The following is a 16,479-nucleotide window of genomic DNA, read 5'->3' as shown; positions in this document are numbered from 1 at the left end:
CTAATCCCAAAAGAGCCCAATCCCCAATCCTTTGACAGGTTCAGACCGATTTCATTATGCAATGTCTCATACAAAATTATCACTAAGATACTGGCAAATAGGCTCAAAAAAATCCTTCCCTCTCTTATCTCGGATAACCAAGGAGGATTTCTCCCCAAGAGACACATAACAGATAATGTGATACTGGTTCAGGAGGCGATTCACAGTAGCGTTGCCAGAAATGAGAAGGGTATGATAATCAAGCTGGACATGGCGAACGCCTTTGACAGGGTAAACCACACATTTCTGCGGACTGTCCTAGAGAAGTTCGGTGTCTCAGAGCTCTTCATCAGCAGGATTATGGAAAGCATATCACATAATTGGACAGCCCCTTTAATCAATGGTAGGCCTTGCAGCGCCTTCAAGAGCACAAGAGGCTTGAGGCAAGGATGCCCTCTTTCTCCTTTCCTCTACATCATCATGGCAGAAACTTTGAGTTTGCATCTGGAAAACAAGCGAAAGCTGAAGGAAATAACAGGAGTGGACATCATCCGAGGAGCAAAAGGGATCAATCACTCCTTATTTGCAGATGACACTCTTTTAATTGGTGGTGCATCAAGCCTCATGGCCAGGAGATTCAAGACCATACTGGACCTCTTCCTACAAGCCTCGGGGGGCAAATTAAACAACAATAAGTGCATGATCTACACCTGGAATGTACCAAGACACATAACCCAAAGAATCTCTATAATCATGGAAATCCCAGCCCAGTCTAATTGGTCTCATTTCATGTACTTAGGTCTGCCTCTGGCCAAAGAGACAATCAAAAATGAAGTTTGGATCAAGCTAATTGAGAAGCTAAGAGGGAAACTGCAGAGCTGGGGGATGTACTGGCTTAACTTGGCGGGCAAATCAATCCTCATCAAAGCCATTCTATCAGCCCTCCCTATCTACCAATTTGCCATTACCCTCGCCCCTTCAAGCATTCATAAACATATGGAACTGATTCTTAGAAGCTTCCTATGGAAGGGGGGAAAGCAAAACACCAAAAAATTCAGCTTGGTGAAATGGGAAAAGGTCATCCTACCTATAGAAAAAGGAGGGCTAGGAATTAGAATTCCTAGGCTGGCAAATATGGCAATGGGCTTCAAGTTAACATGGAGAATCTTAAAAGAGAAAGGGACCTGGTGGGCAGAGGTCATCAAAAGGAAATATCTGAATGGGATCAATAGCAACATCCTCTCCGAAGCAATCACTGACAGACAATGTACCCCTGTCTGGAAATTAATCAAAAAAACTCTACCCCTCCTCAAGTCTCACATCTCTAAAGTCCCAGGTAATGGTAAGCATATCAGCATATGGAAGGATAGAATTATGGGTACTGAAGCCAGGGAAAAATCCATCAATTTCAGACCTCTGCAGCAGTGGATGACAGAAGCCAACCTTAAAACTCTTTTCGACATCTCACTCTGGGATCAAAACAGTTGGAAAGGATGGAAAACTCTGCATCTACCTAAAGGTTTAGAGAATCTCTGGAAAGACCTCAAGCTCTCTCTCACAGGGTCAGCCCCTACAAACAGAATGATAGAGGATAACTATGCTTGGGATCCAACCGGAGGCAATTACACAGTGAAAGAAGGTTACAAGGCACTCCAAAACTTAACAGCAATCAACAATTGGCAACTTCACAAAGCAGCTTGGAGAATTGAAAGCCTGCCGAAGATAAAACTATTCAATTGGACCTTGCTTCATGGCAAAATCTTGACAGCAGAAAATCTTAGGAAGAAAGGAATTCAGGGTCCCTCACTTTGTTTCATGTGCAGGGAGGCGGAAGAAAACATCAATCACCTATTCATTGATTGCCCAGTAGCAAGGTCCTGCTGGAAACTCATAACCAATCCCCTAAACATTGGAGATCTTCCCAATTAGACTTCCCTCCTTCAGAAAGGTTGGGGGAAAACCTTCCCTCACGCCATCAAGAACATGAATCTAGCTAAGAGGATATGGACCAGCATCCCTTCAAACCTCTGCTGGCAGTTATGGTTAGCCAGGAACGAAAGTATATTCAAAAACAAGAAGCCTAGTATAACTAGCATTCTGGCTAAAACAACTGCTCTCATCTCTGAAACAATAGAAGCTAACGGGATTTCTCATGCAGACCCGGAATACACAGAGGACAGGGTGAAGGAATGGATCCGGAGATTCAATTACAAGACAAGAACAAAAAACATATCAAGAACAGGAACAGGGCAGAAGGATTGGAAACTCAGAGGGACAAAGGAGGAAATCAACAGTTGGATCCAAAACCAAAAGCGGTTCACGCTTTTCTTTGACGGGGCTTCGAAAAATAACCCAGGCAGAGCTGGAGCCGGGGGAATAATTAGAAATCCTCAAGGGAAAACAATTGTCACTTACGAGTGGGGTTTGGGTACCATGACGAACAATAAGGCTGAAGCTTATAGCCTTCTATTGGGGACCTCCATCGCCCTGAAGCTAGGCATTCAAAATCTCTTAGTCTTGGGAGACTCAGTAATCATTATTGCAGCAATGAACTCCGGAAAAGATTTCAACCAAATCGCCTTAAACAGAATCAAAGGCAGAATTGTGGATCAGATCAAGGGCATCAGCAAAGTGACTTTCAAGCACGTTTTAAGAAACAACAATGTGGAAGCTGACGAGCAGGCAAACAAAGCCACGGGAAGACTCACGGGCCAGGTAAAGGAAAACAATGATTATTATGACAGGGATATTCCATAGTCAGGACGCTCTCCCTTCGCATCGGACAATTGGTCACCTCAGGCATCCGTTCCAAAGCTGTTGGATTGCGTTTATCTTATCTTCATCATACCATATCCTCCTCGACTGTCAAAACAGGTGTTATGGGACAGCGCATCGATCTCTGGATTCGAGGAATGCAGGCACGACTGGGATTCTCTCAATAAACAACACAGACAATATCACAGGGTGTGATCACGCCCATGCTGGAGACAGGCTTCAAGGACAGGTAAAAAGCAACCCCAAAGATCTCTCGGACTTCAAAAATAGATTCACCACTGCTCGATACAAGCGCGAGCGAGCCCTCTTCGTTCCTATAAAATTCAGCGAATACCTCAGGACTATCACAACTCATGGTAATCAGAATCAGAGGCGAAGGGTTCTCTACAGGCGGGAGCTTCAGTTAGAAGGCTCCTCTCAGGATCAAAAGAGCAGTATCTTGCTCAAAGAAAACACCGAGCTCCTCTCGGTTTGCAGCCAAGACTTTCAGTTTCTCAGAGCCTACAGTGCCCTTCTAAATCCCAGACATCGTCTGAAGGCGCCCAACTCGATACGGAACTCAGCCGTTCTTCCTCTATCCTGGGTAAACGATTTTCTTCATTATTGTGCTTTTATCATTGCTAACAGTTTGGTTTATGTCCTTAGCTTCGCCCTTACTCATCATCTGAGGCCCTCGGCAACTAATCCAGCGAGCAAGCAGATCTGTGGTATCGTTCTCACGCCCTCTGCCACTTCAGAAATTCCTCGGGGTACTGCTGATCCTGATTCCCAATCCAGAATGGCGGAGCAGCAAAATCAACCTGCCAATCAGGCTCAGCCCAGAAATTCTATGGGAAACATCTTCAACAACAAGGAATGTAACATGTGTAAAGCCCATGTAATCATGATAAATGCCCTGAACAAACAGATGAAGGAGCTGACAGAGGACTATCACTCTGATAGAAATTCCAAGCGCAAAAAATTGGAGAAAAGGAAGAAAGAGATCGAAGAGTTAAAGGACCGTTGCATACATATGGAAGCTGCCATAGACCATCTTCGCTCCCTCACCGAAAGCCAGCAGGCCGAAGCCTCAACCAGAGCAAGCAGGAGAGGACCTCTCCCGGATGACTCTGTCACCCAGCACTCCCCTTGATACTTATGCATTGTAAATTTAGTTGGCTAGGAGGCTCTTTTGTCAGGCAATATAGCCGTTTATTTCTAGTTTTGTGTTTAATCAAGAGAAGCTATGAGGACTATGGGTCTGCGAACCCAATTTTGAACCTCAGCTCCCAAAACTCTCCCCTTTTGTACTAGAATACTGGATTGTTGGTTTTATAATATACGAGTAAACGACTTTGTTAAAAAAAAAAAATTATCTTGGACTAACAAATCCACTTTGAATTTGGTCTATTGGTCTCAGGGTGACAGTTTGTGTTTTTTTGTAAACATTATTATAAATGTTTTTGCAAAGACTAGTCTTTAGAAGGAATATATGTAATTTGGTAATTATCATAGTTTTGGTAAGCCTGGTAAAGAAGAATAATTAGTTGTCAACAACTATAGTCCTGATGAATCTTAGTTTATCTATGGGTAGTTGGCAGTGTCTAAAAATACTTAATTCAAACCTCTGGACAATCAAGACTTACTAAGTCATTTGAAAATCTAATGAAGGTTTGTTTTTTAAAAGTTTGCAATGTAAAATGTTTTATGGATAATCAACAGAAATCTATGGAAATTTTACAATAAAAAAAAGACATTTTACTCGTAAGTCCAACCATTATGATGACAAGAATATATATTATAACAACTCTTTGAAATTTAAGTATGATTAATTTTGTAAATGGTTGTGGCAACATGTTCTCTTTTTATGTCACAAGATTAGCATTATGTTTGGTAGGTGTTATGAGTAATTATTATGTCACAGTGTGACATATATGATCAGCGTTGTTGTGTTATTCACTCATACAAAAAAACTAGCCTCGTATAAAAACAAATTTCTAGAACTTTGGTTTTGGTTTTTCTCAATACTATTGACATTTGTTGCGCTACCGCATTAGGGCTCCAAAACCCTAAGCACCTGTGGCAACAAATAAAACTCTAGGAAAAGCCCAATAGAATAATGAGTGGCGGGTATGCATCATTGACTGGATCAGATTGTTTTAATTCATACAGTTCAAGTCATAGGGTCCTTAGTATTAAACTCTATTATTCTGGTTTAGTGTCTCTGTGAAGGACTGCAATCTTGTTCCAAGCTCGGACCTTCTGGTCATGTTCTCAGTTTCTTAGGGTTTTGATTTTAGATGCATTATTCTAGGTTGTTGGCCTAGTCACTCTTCAGAGCATTCTGGTGGTACTGCTTGACGACCAAGCTACAAGTAAGTGATCTTAATTCCTTTATAAATTGTTCAGTGCATCTGTGAAGGACTCAAATCTCATCCCAAGCTTAGATCTTCTGCTCAGATTGCCAGTCACTTAGGGTTTTGATTTCAAATGCATTGTTCCACGTCATTGGCATAGTCACTCTTCAAAGCATTTTGGTTATAATGCTTGACAACCTAGCTACAAGTAAAAGGTCATAATTCCTTTATAAAAATAAAATTATCCTTCCAATTTAACTGACCATAAAATAACTTATTCTAACTATCCATATCTCTAGTGTTTGAGGCTGGTTCTCTTCTTTTTTTTTTGAGGAGACCCTGAGCAATTCGACCACATGCTACCACTCGATGATCTTGGACACAACTCTTCTAATTTCATAGTTTTCGAAGGGATTCCATGTTGTTCGTCAACTTCAGTATTTTTCAATGGTATTTCCCTATTATTTTTCATTTTGCAATACTACCCCATGCCCTTCAAAAGGTTTGTAGTTGGCTATGGTTTCCTAGACTATGCCTACAAAACCCCTGTCACATGCTCTTTCTCGCTCACCATCCTACTGTAGAGGTATATTCATGTATGTTTATTGGATTTCCTTGAATTTATTTATTATTACAGGTTACCTCTCTATATTCCTTATCAAACTTTCTCTCCAAGTTTTCATTTTCATTTCTTTACAGGATATTCTTTCAAAGGTGATAGATAATCGTAGAGATCCATCCAATTACTTTTTAGGTTTGATAACACCAAACTCTTGGTGTTGAAGAAATTCATCAACATGTAGCTACAAGTCTCTATAAACCTACAAAAATACCTTTAGGTATCTGTAATGATTTCTCACTCTTAATTGATCTTGAGTATTTAAAAAAACCATTTTGGAATATCGAAGTTTCCTCTAACTCCCTGTAATTTCTTGCAGGATACTGTGGAGACCGTGGTTGGTTAAATACCTTCCAGGTAATTATATGAGACAAATCCCTAATTTCCAAGGTCCTCTTCTTGTGTTTTATTTTATTCCCCCTCATTTCACATATATTGATGGCATCTTTACTCTCCCTAATTAATACCATGTATGTTCTTAGAACTATAACCCGAGTGTTCAAGCTAATATGTTGATTCTACATCTTCAAGTATGAGGTTCCATTGACATGTTTCAGTTGCTCCATGTTTATGAAAAATGGAGGATATCTTTATGGAAGGACTATTGTGGCCACTATTTTTTTCTACCCCTTTTCCATGGAATATTTTTTTTTCGGTATCTTAATTACCCAATTATATTGGTAGCTCTTCTACTGGATTTAATTAGTTATTCTTTCTCCTGGACAACAAAGTATTTTACTCTTGAATATAGTGTATATTATATTCACAATGGTGAAGGTTCCCCTACCTTCTTTGTATCTATGATGTAATAGTTTATTTAAAAGAAACTTTTGAATATATATGTGTTCCTTATTTGTAAACAAGTCTTCTTGTAATACACATTGATTGAAGCATCCACTTTCATGTACAATGGATTTTTGAAGATAACATTTCAACCTCACTCTCATACAACCAAAGATAGATGATAACAAAAAACTACTAGGTTCCAAAGTATCTTCCTTGGCTATCAATCTCATTAAGTTGGATGGATTTGATATGATCAATTGGCATAGAAAAATAGGATAAGTTGTGGACCTCGGGCTTCTTCGACAGTGTCTCTAGACTAGACACTGGGCTGGAAGAAAATAGGTCCTCAGACTCTGATGAAAACCGTCATGCAGAAGGAGCACCCACAAACCCGCAAAAAAGAACTTGGTGGGGGGGGGGGGATCAAAGCTTTCAAAAGTCAGGGAATGTGGCCAACTCCTTGTGTTCGGAGCTAGGATAACCATGGTGCAAGCTGCTCTAACAGAGAGCACGGTTCTGGTGGGTAGGGTACATTGAAGGAATTACACCCCAGCTTGCCTTAGGAAATGGACTGCGAAGGTTTGGGGGAACCTGATGGTGCAACTACAAGCAATCATCACATTGTCAAGGGGGTGGTTCACGCTCATCTTCCTGCAGCCGGAACCAGTGGATTATGTCCTGACACAGTACTGGCACATCAAAATGACACCAGTCCTGCTAAAACATTGGTCGTCGCTATTTGATCCTAAGAAGGAAAACATGGGAGTGGGTTCGATATGGGTTTGCCTCGCTGGCCTTTCGCTTCAATTCTGGGCGGAGGACATCTTTCGATGCATTGAAGACGACATGGGGGTGTATCTAGATCATGATAGGGCTTACTAGGACACTGGTTGCATGGCCATCGCATGAATTCTTATGCACTTAGACACCAGGGAAGGACTGGTTGAGAGCTATCAATTACAGATGGGCGAGACTACCAAGTGGCAGATTCTCGACTATGAAGGCATCCCCTTTCGCTGCAAGCGGTGTCACGAGGTGGGACACTTATACAAATATTTCCTCATGTTTTCTGGGAAACAACCATATCCTCCGAGGTCACTAGTTTCAGCAAGTGCCTAAACATCGGAGGTGGATTTTCCTTCGCAAGAGGACCTTCTTGGTGTTTCGGTGCCGAGTCAGGATGATTTAGGGGTGTCACCTTTGCAGTTGGACTCTGGGACCTCAGCGCCACCTTTCACCAGATCTTGGGCCAGAGAATCTGCTTTCTCGGGTACTCCTCCTCCCCCTCCTTTGTTTTCAAATGAATGTCTGTTATCTGATATTGCATCTGCATCTATGTTATTGTCTAGTTCGGTTTTTAGGGTTAGCAAGTTTTGTTCCCCTATTTTTCCTGTGATATCATCTCCTCCACTGCTCCCCAGTTCAAACCCCTCCATTATTTTGATACCACCTCCTCTGGCTCCTAGAGGTAGCCCGAACTCTAGTGGTTCTCACCGCTACAAACTTCGATCCTTACCTCTCTCTTAGAGCTCTTATTTGGACCTAGATGAGGGTCCCCTCCCTTCCATCCCCTTGAAGCCCCCAGAGGCAGACAATCCCATTTATCTAAATCCATAAGGAGGGCATGCATAGAGGTGGCTTTGGGCATTCCAACCCCCATTGACTGGGTCCTTAGAGAAAAGGAGAAACTTGCAAAAGTTACCACATGAAGTGCCTCTCCTTCAACTGCAGGGGTTTGGCCAACCCGGACAAAAAACTGGCACTAAAGAGGCTATGTAACTCAGAGAGATTAGACGTCATTTTTTTGCAAGAAACCCTGGGGGAAGGGAGCCTGGTAAACAAAGTGCTTATGAATTTTCTTCCGGATTGGGTCTTCCATTTCTTGGATGTTCGAGGGCATTCGGGTGGTTGTGCCATGGGCTTTAACAAAAGATCAATAAGATTGGAAAACATTTGGGGTGGTGAGGGTTACTTGGGTGCGGAAACCATATCTTCTGATTTCAATCTCCCCCTCAAGCTTATCAAGATCTATTGGCCCTGCCATAACAGGGAGATTTTTTGGGAAAGACTCCTAGATGCCGACTTCCTACAAACAGAAAATTTGATTATTGGTGGGGACCTAAACTTCTCTTTAGGGCTTGTGGAATCTTAGGGCAACAGGGCCCAATCCGACCCCCTAATGACCTTTTTTGAAGTCTTGATGGATTCCCATGACCTTCTGAACATTGATACGACAAATCTTATGTTGACCTAGAGGAATAGAAGGATTGGGGAGGATGGTTTGGCCAGGCGGTTGGATCGGTTCCTTATTAAGGCCCCACGATTAACCAAATTGAACCGCATTCCCCAGTGGGTGGGAACAGGTGGATTATCAGATCATTCCCTGATCTTCTTAGAGATTCGGGATGAAAACCATAAACCCCAATTTCCTTTCAAGTTCAACTCGACCTGGATTTCTGAAGCTGAATTCCACAAAAATATCAGAGACTCTTAGACTCACTATAGATCGGATGGTCGTTCCTCCCCAGCCAAAGTAATTGCAAATAACTTGGCATGTTTAAAATAAAAAAACATCAGTTGGGCGAGGAACAAGCAACAAAAGGATGAGGCCAATCTTCGAAGGATTGAAGGGGACCTAAAACTTTTGGAAGCCATAGGGCTTGCTAGTTATGCTTCTGCCACATTAAAGGAACAACTAATCAAACTAGAATCAAAGAAGATCAGACTTTTGAGATAGAAAAAGGAGTCATGGAGCTTAAAGAGGAGAGTGATTTGGCTAAAAGCGGGTGATGAAAAGTCCAATTTCTTTCAACAATCTGCCCGAGGGAGAAAATTTATCAATACCATATGGGAGTTGCAAGATAATGCAGGTAGGGATGCTATCACTTTCAATCAGCTAGCTGATATAGGAATGCATCATTTTTTAAATATTTACAAGGCTCCTAGGGGTGCCACCCTCCCTGAGATTCTCCGCATTGTTGAGGTACTCTTTAGATTTGCTGAGCCGGAAGAGGTGGAGGCCATAAGTGTGCTTGTTTCGCAAGGGGAATTGGAAGCAGTGCTTAAAGGTTTCAACAAGGACAAAATCGCGGGGCCGAACGGGTGGCCTATAAAATTCTGCAGCACCTTCATAGAGCTAATTGGGCCGGATCTACTATTGTCTATTAAGGAATGCAGAATCATAGGCAGAATGCATGTTAGTTTTAACTCGACCTTCTTGGCCCTCATCCCAAAAGTTGACAAACCCCTCACCTTTGATGATTATAGACCAATTTCCCTCTGTAATTGCATCTACAAAATTATATCCAAAACCATCGCCATTCGTGTTAAACTAATGCTATCCAGGATGATATCCAAGGAACAGATTGCTTTCCTCAATGATTGTCAGATCCATGAAGCAATTGGGACCACCTAGGAAGGCCTCCACTCGATCAAGAAATAGAAAAAAAAGTCCATTATCCTTAGGATAGATCTTTCCAAAGCTTTTGATCGACCTAGTTGGTCCTACCTACAACTCATTCTCACTCATATTGGCTTCCCCACTCCTTCATATCTTGGATCATGTGTTGTTTCTCCTCTACCTCCTATAATATCTTCATCAATGGGGCGGCATCTAGTTTTTTTTATGCTGAACGGGGCCTAAGACAGGGATGCCCACTATTCCCCCTACTTTTCCTATTGATCATGGAAGGATTAAGCAGACTGATAAAAAATGATCGCTCAGTGGAAGCTCTGGGGGGAGTCCGGGTGTCGGACATGACATCTCTCTCTCATCTTTTGTTTGTAGACGATGTTCTTATTTTTCTAAATGGTTCTTTTTGTGATTCCTATTGTTTCAAGAAATTACTATATCTTTTTTGTAAAGATATAGGTATGGTTCCAAACTATGACAAATCCACCATCATTTTTGTGTCTTGCCTCCAAAATGAGGAAAGATATGTGTCCCAACATTTTGCCTTTGTCAAACAAGAGTTGGATGTTGGCCTAAAATATCTAGGGTTCAAGCTGAAGCCAAATGGGTATCACATCGCCGAATGGGCCTGGCTTATCACAAAAATTGAAAGCAGAATAAACTTCTGGAAACAATGTTAGCTCTCCAGAGTGGGCAGGCTCACTATGATAAAACTGGTTCTCGATGCCATTCCAGTTTACTGGATGACCCTAGCATGGATCCCTAAAGGCATTCACAATAGGATTCAACAATGTTGCCATAAATTCCTATGGAATGGTCAAAATGTGGGGAGGACTTTTGCTTGGGTTCACTAGGACAGAATTTGGAAGCCAAAAAAACTGGGAGGTTGGGGAATAAAATATCTGAAGAGGTTTGCAAAGGCACTTGTGGCAACAATTAGCTGGCAAATAATCAAGTATGAAATCCTATGGCCAGAGGTAGTCTACTTTAAGTACATCCATCCCCTATCAATAATGGGATGGATTCGCAGGCCCAGTTAGTCTTCACTTGGAGCATCCATGATTTGGAAGGCCATCTCCCTATCTTTAAGTTTAATCAAGAATGGATTAGCATGGAAAATTGGTAATGGTGAGCAGTTGAGATTAGGCATTAATGCCTGGACTGGATGCAGCAATGCTCACATCCTCCCGAGAGCTCTGAGACAATTGCTTTTAGGGACGGGTATCTCTTAGATTGCACAAATTGTTGAGGTTGGAAATGGCCAATTGCCTTCTCAGCGATGACTAGACTACAAGGTTCTGGGTATCCTAGATAGATGGCACAAAGCCTGACATTGCTTCATTGGTGCGCTTGAGGAATCCAATATCATAATAACAGAGAAGGAGGATGAGATTATCTGGGCCACTGCCCCTCACGGGAGGTACTCCCCAAAAGATGGATATGCGTCTCTTATGACTGCCCGGGATTTTGGAATAAATTATTAGTGGTGGCGCCACCTTTGTAAACTAAAATCCCCCCAGAAGTCGAGGATATTCATGTGATGTATCCTCTCAAACAAAGCTCCAACATAAATAAATCTCATGAAGCGGGCTTTCCACGGTCCCTCCAGATGTTTCTTATGAAAATCTGATGCAGAAGACACAAACCATCTCTTCCTCCACTGCCCTGTTACAACACATTTTTGGTCCACAATTATTACTACCCTCAACATGAAGATCAAATGGCATGGACAAAATATTGAGGAAGCATGGCTTCGTTGGTGGACCAAGGCACCATCCTGAAAAGCCAGAAATCTTCCCCTAATAGTTAGATGGGGCATTTGGTTAAACAGGAACCACCTTATCTTCTAAAATTCTGAGACCAACTGATCAGTCACCTGTATCAAATTTGTTGCCATCTTCAACCTGATTCTAGACAATCCTGACAACCATCCTCCTCGATTCATCACTCCCAAAATTATTGATAAAATCTCCCCATGGGGTTATTTCGATGGCTCGGCCTAGGTTGTGTGGGGGGTGGCATTGTCCTTCACATCAATGAGCACTTGTGTTTCAAAATCAAAGTGGGGTTTAGAAGGGGAACAAATAATTTTGTTGAGCTAAACAGTTTAAGGCACCTTCTCCTTTTTGAGCTGGAACAAAATTGTCGTAGGATCCAGATCTTTAGGGATTCACGGCTTGTTATAAATTGAATCAACGATGTATATCATTGCCACTTGTACACACTCAGGGATACACTAGATGATGCCATTACTCTAAAATCACATTTTTATTTTATTGTATGCTCTCACATATACAGGGAAAGGAATGAGATCAATGATCGTATATCCAAAGAGGTCATGCAGCTGAACAGGAGACAATGGATAATTCAGTAATTCATAGATGGTGTCTTCTTTCAGTTTTTCCATTGCCCATTCATCGAAATGAATGGGATTTACTCGGATTGATCTCCTCGATCATTCCATGAGTTTTTTTCTTTTTGTCTTCACTCAATTTTTTGGACACTGTTGGATTATGTTATTACTATTATTTTACTCTTTGCAACTTATGTTGGTTTCTATATATATGTAATTGAACAATGACTGTTATGTTCACAAGTGACTGCATCTCATACATGTTGAAGATACAATATGTAATTTTTTTAATATATTAATGAAAATTACGCCTTTTTCCTTGGAAAAAAGGATAAGTTATGGCCAAGAGGCTATTGGACTCAACCAATAGTAATAGAAAATTGCAAGCCATGCTTGCTAAGGTCACTAAACAACTTAACAATCCAAGAGTAGCATTGAGCACTAAATTTAATCGAATAAAGTAGCTTGAAGATAATATAATGAGGCAATCGGGTCAACCAAAAAATGGTAGCTCTATAAAAAACGTTATTAGAAGAATAGGATAAAGAAATAAAGAGCTTAAAGTTAGCTATCAAGATACCTTATTACAATGCGCCTAGTTTAATAAATGCCTTTGAGAAGAAAGAAGAAATCGAGGAAAAGTTGCAAGGGATGAAAAAAACCCTTGATATGAAAGATATACAACTCAAAAACAAGAGGAAAGAATGAATATTGTGAGAAACTATTTTGAGGAAATAGAGAGGAAACTTTTCGACATGATTGAGGAATACACAAATTCTATAAACAAAGCTCTAGATCAGATTACAACATAAGTAGCAAATTAAAATAGATTAAATTTATCTTAACTTAGAAATTCACAGTTGGAACATAAGGTTAAAGAGTTGGAGTCTGAGAGGGAATGAGTTGAAAGAAAATGGTCATGCCAAGTGGAAATAAAGGTCTAGATCATTCAGGAAATACAAATCACTCTTAAGGAAAAGGAAGATGAGATCAAGTCCCTCCAAGAAATCCTAAAGATTAGTTTAGCAGACAAACATGTTCAGATTGACGCTAAGGAAGAGATGTGGGGGGGAATTATCCAAATGATTTCACAAGTCAGGTCATATGTGAAGATTCTATCTGATTGTGAGAAAGTAATAATGAAAAATTCCAAAATTAAAGTCAAGAATCTTATTCCTCAGCTTGAGGAAAGAATGAGAGATGTGGATCAACCATTAGAATTTTTCAACTCAATGGAAGAAGAAACAATCGAGGATATGAATTTACCTCCCAGATATGAATGTATTTTCTCTCTTTCCATGGTAAAGGAGAAGCAAAAATGTGCCCTAGATATGAAAGAGAAATTTCAAAATGCCTTGAAGATCATTGATGATTTTAGAATTGAGTGGAATTATTTGGAAATGTTTGACATCCCTTTTTTCTAGGGATATTAACATTGGCTAATTTTAGAAGAAGACTTTCAAGAAAAGTTAAAAGTTACCTGATAGTATTTAAGATGCCTTTCAACCATAAGTGAAGGGGCTATCTCTGCGCCATTAGTGATAAATTTGCTATGTAGAGATTTCAATATATCCGGGGTATTGGATAAGTTAATACAAGGCCTTCCCTCTACACATTATCAACTTAAGTCTCATCTAATCCTTATTTTCTCTAAGTTTAGAAACTTGTTATGGTTGTCACCAACAAATTGGGATCGAATAGACAGAGTAAGGAATTAGCACTTGAACTTGCAGGTTGTCTTAGAGTAAGAACCTAGTGCCACACAAATGGTTTCCCCACTGCAATTCATAGTACAAGATTTATGAAGGATTGGAAGAAGAAGAACCCATCATGACTATCTTTCCTCATCCAAAAAAGAAAAATGTAAAGATCCCCCGAGCGTATCACCGACTGCCACATCAAAAAAGTCAACCAAAGCAACTAAACAATCCCATAAAGGAAAAAGAGCCCAACGGAGATAATTGTGTTCGAATTGCTCGTGAAATAATTTTATATTTTTTAGCAGAAGGTCTCAGTGCACTTGTTGCATTAACTTGATCTTAGGTTTCTAGTTCTATATGTTGTTTTGTTGTTTACTATTGAGAGAAAAACAATGACTTATTGATATTGACTTGAGCAATAATTTAAGCGATTGACGATAATCTGATTTGAATTTCCTCCTGTTATTATATTTCCTTGGATATTTGATGAGAAGGTTCTTTGTTTGATAAGTTAGTGTTTAACTCTTTGTTTGTCATAGGGAGCCCCATGATTACTCTAGTAGCATTATTTTATTTATTGATTTATGTATGGTTTCATTATATTGCTTGTCTCGACATTAAATTGTTGATGTGAACATAAGTTAATGTTTCGTGGATTATGAGTTCAATAATGGTCTAATATCATATTATTGGAGAGTTCCTTGAATTCATCATACCTATTTTCGATGTTAATTACTTGTAGGGAAGCGACACTTAATCTTGCAAACTTCGTTTGGCTATCTTAGATAAGTAATTCATTTTACAATTTAACCTTGGTATTTTTCTTTATTATCTAGTGTCTTCTATGAGGCTAATTTATAATTTTATGTTTATTATGTCAATATGTCACCCATTGGATTGTCTTTATATATTCATGCATGACCTGATTTCTTATTAGGCGAATAAGTTCCTTACACCTGTAATCTTAAAGTTGATATCATTTTTACATGTTATCATTAGCCTGGTCAAAACATAAAGGTATAATAGAATATTCTATAGATATAAATATAGGGAATACCCCCTAAGGCTACAAGAGACGAGCTAGATAGCCTAAAGTGGGTGGACATAGTCCTCAGTGAATGCCTTTTTTAACTATTTATCAGTCACCAAAACACTTAGGAAACCAAAACACTCAATGGTCTCAGTGGTAAGGAGTCAGGCAATAGAGTGCTCAGTGATGAGGCAATAGAGCACTCGACGGTAGATAACAAAAGTTGATAGAAGCAGGCTTGCATATAATATATCATCAATTTATGGGACTGCCCATCAACTCTTCTAAGCTTCCCGATCGAATTGTTGAGATAAGCATGACTGCAAATGATGGGAATATTTTTGTCATCATCTCTATTAATTAGCGTGACATTATCAATTCACACCCAATATTTTGATTGCCAACATATAAGTAATTCCAATAGCCTAATGGATTGGACATAAACATGAATTAGTTTGACAAAGAAAGGTTCTCATCCCTCAAAATACACAAAGACTTAAAAAAAAAAAACAAAAAAAACAAAACTAAATATTTGACTAAGTATGGCTCTATGGGGCTTTTACCATAGCAACCGAACTTTGCATTTTCTTTTAGCTTTGTCTATTTAACCTACAACTAATTCAATATCATACATGCATAGAAATAATAACAAACACACCGAGAATCTAATAATGAATATTAATTTTTGAATGAAAAGGGAAGATAATAATTTGCAATCATGTATAGTTCCCAATATACATAACTCTCTCTCTCTCTCTCTCTCTCTCTCTCTCTCGCACACATCAAATCATAAATAAGATAAACCTTTTAATAAGGTTCTAATACAAACTCAACAACCCAAATATGTTTCCTATATTATCTAACAAAACCCCATATTTGACTATATTATACCTTTAACATAGAAACAAAATGAAACTTGACTAACTTCCTAGCAATTTAAATTCCTTCTCTACTATAACTAGGAAAATATTACAAATTTAAATAACTTAGGTAACCCAACTTCCTTTCATAAATAAATTAAGGAACCAACTCCCTTAGTAAATTGGGTTTGACCTAAGGAGGTCAAAGGTGAAGTTGACTTGTAGATTCTCCTACACTAGGCTCTCAAGGGAGAAAATAACTTTTCATCGGCTCCTAAACACTTGTGCCATACTTGATTATATCTGCTTCGATCATCCATGTAGCATCTTCGACTGGTTGCCGCTTCCATTTGAATAGATATTGAAGATATGATTTACCTCTAATATTTTTACTACTTTATAACCCAAGATTGCTTCAATTTCATCCTGATTTGCTTTGGGTAGTTGCTTCATCCATTTGTTGGTTTCATCTTCATCACCTATAGATGCAAACATTGTTTGGTTCCTTTAAGGGGTATAGGTCCACGACATTAAAAATTGATGATATTCCAATGTCCTAAGGAAGCTCTAATTCATAGGCATTAGAAGAAAATTTCCTCAAAATTTTATATGGACTAATTTTCTTGAGC

Source organism: Pinus tabuliformis, chromosome 1_1 (genome assembly GCF_031772625.1).
Source record: "Pinus tabuliformis cultivar Carrire ecotype Pingquan chromosome 1_1, CPIR1, whole genome shotgun sequence".
Lineage (NCBI taxonomy): Eukaryota > Viridiplantae > Streptophyta > Pinopsida > Pinales > Pinaceae > Pinus > Pinus tabuliformis.
This window is presented reverse-complemented; position numbering follows the sequence as displayed.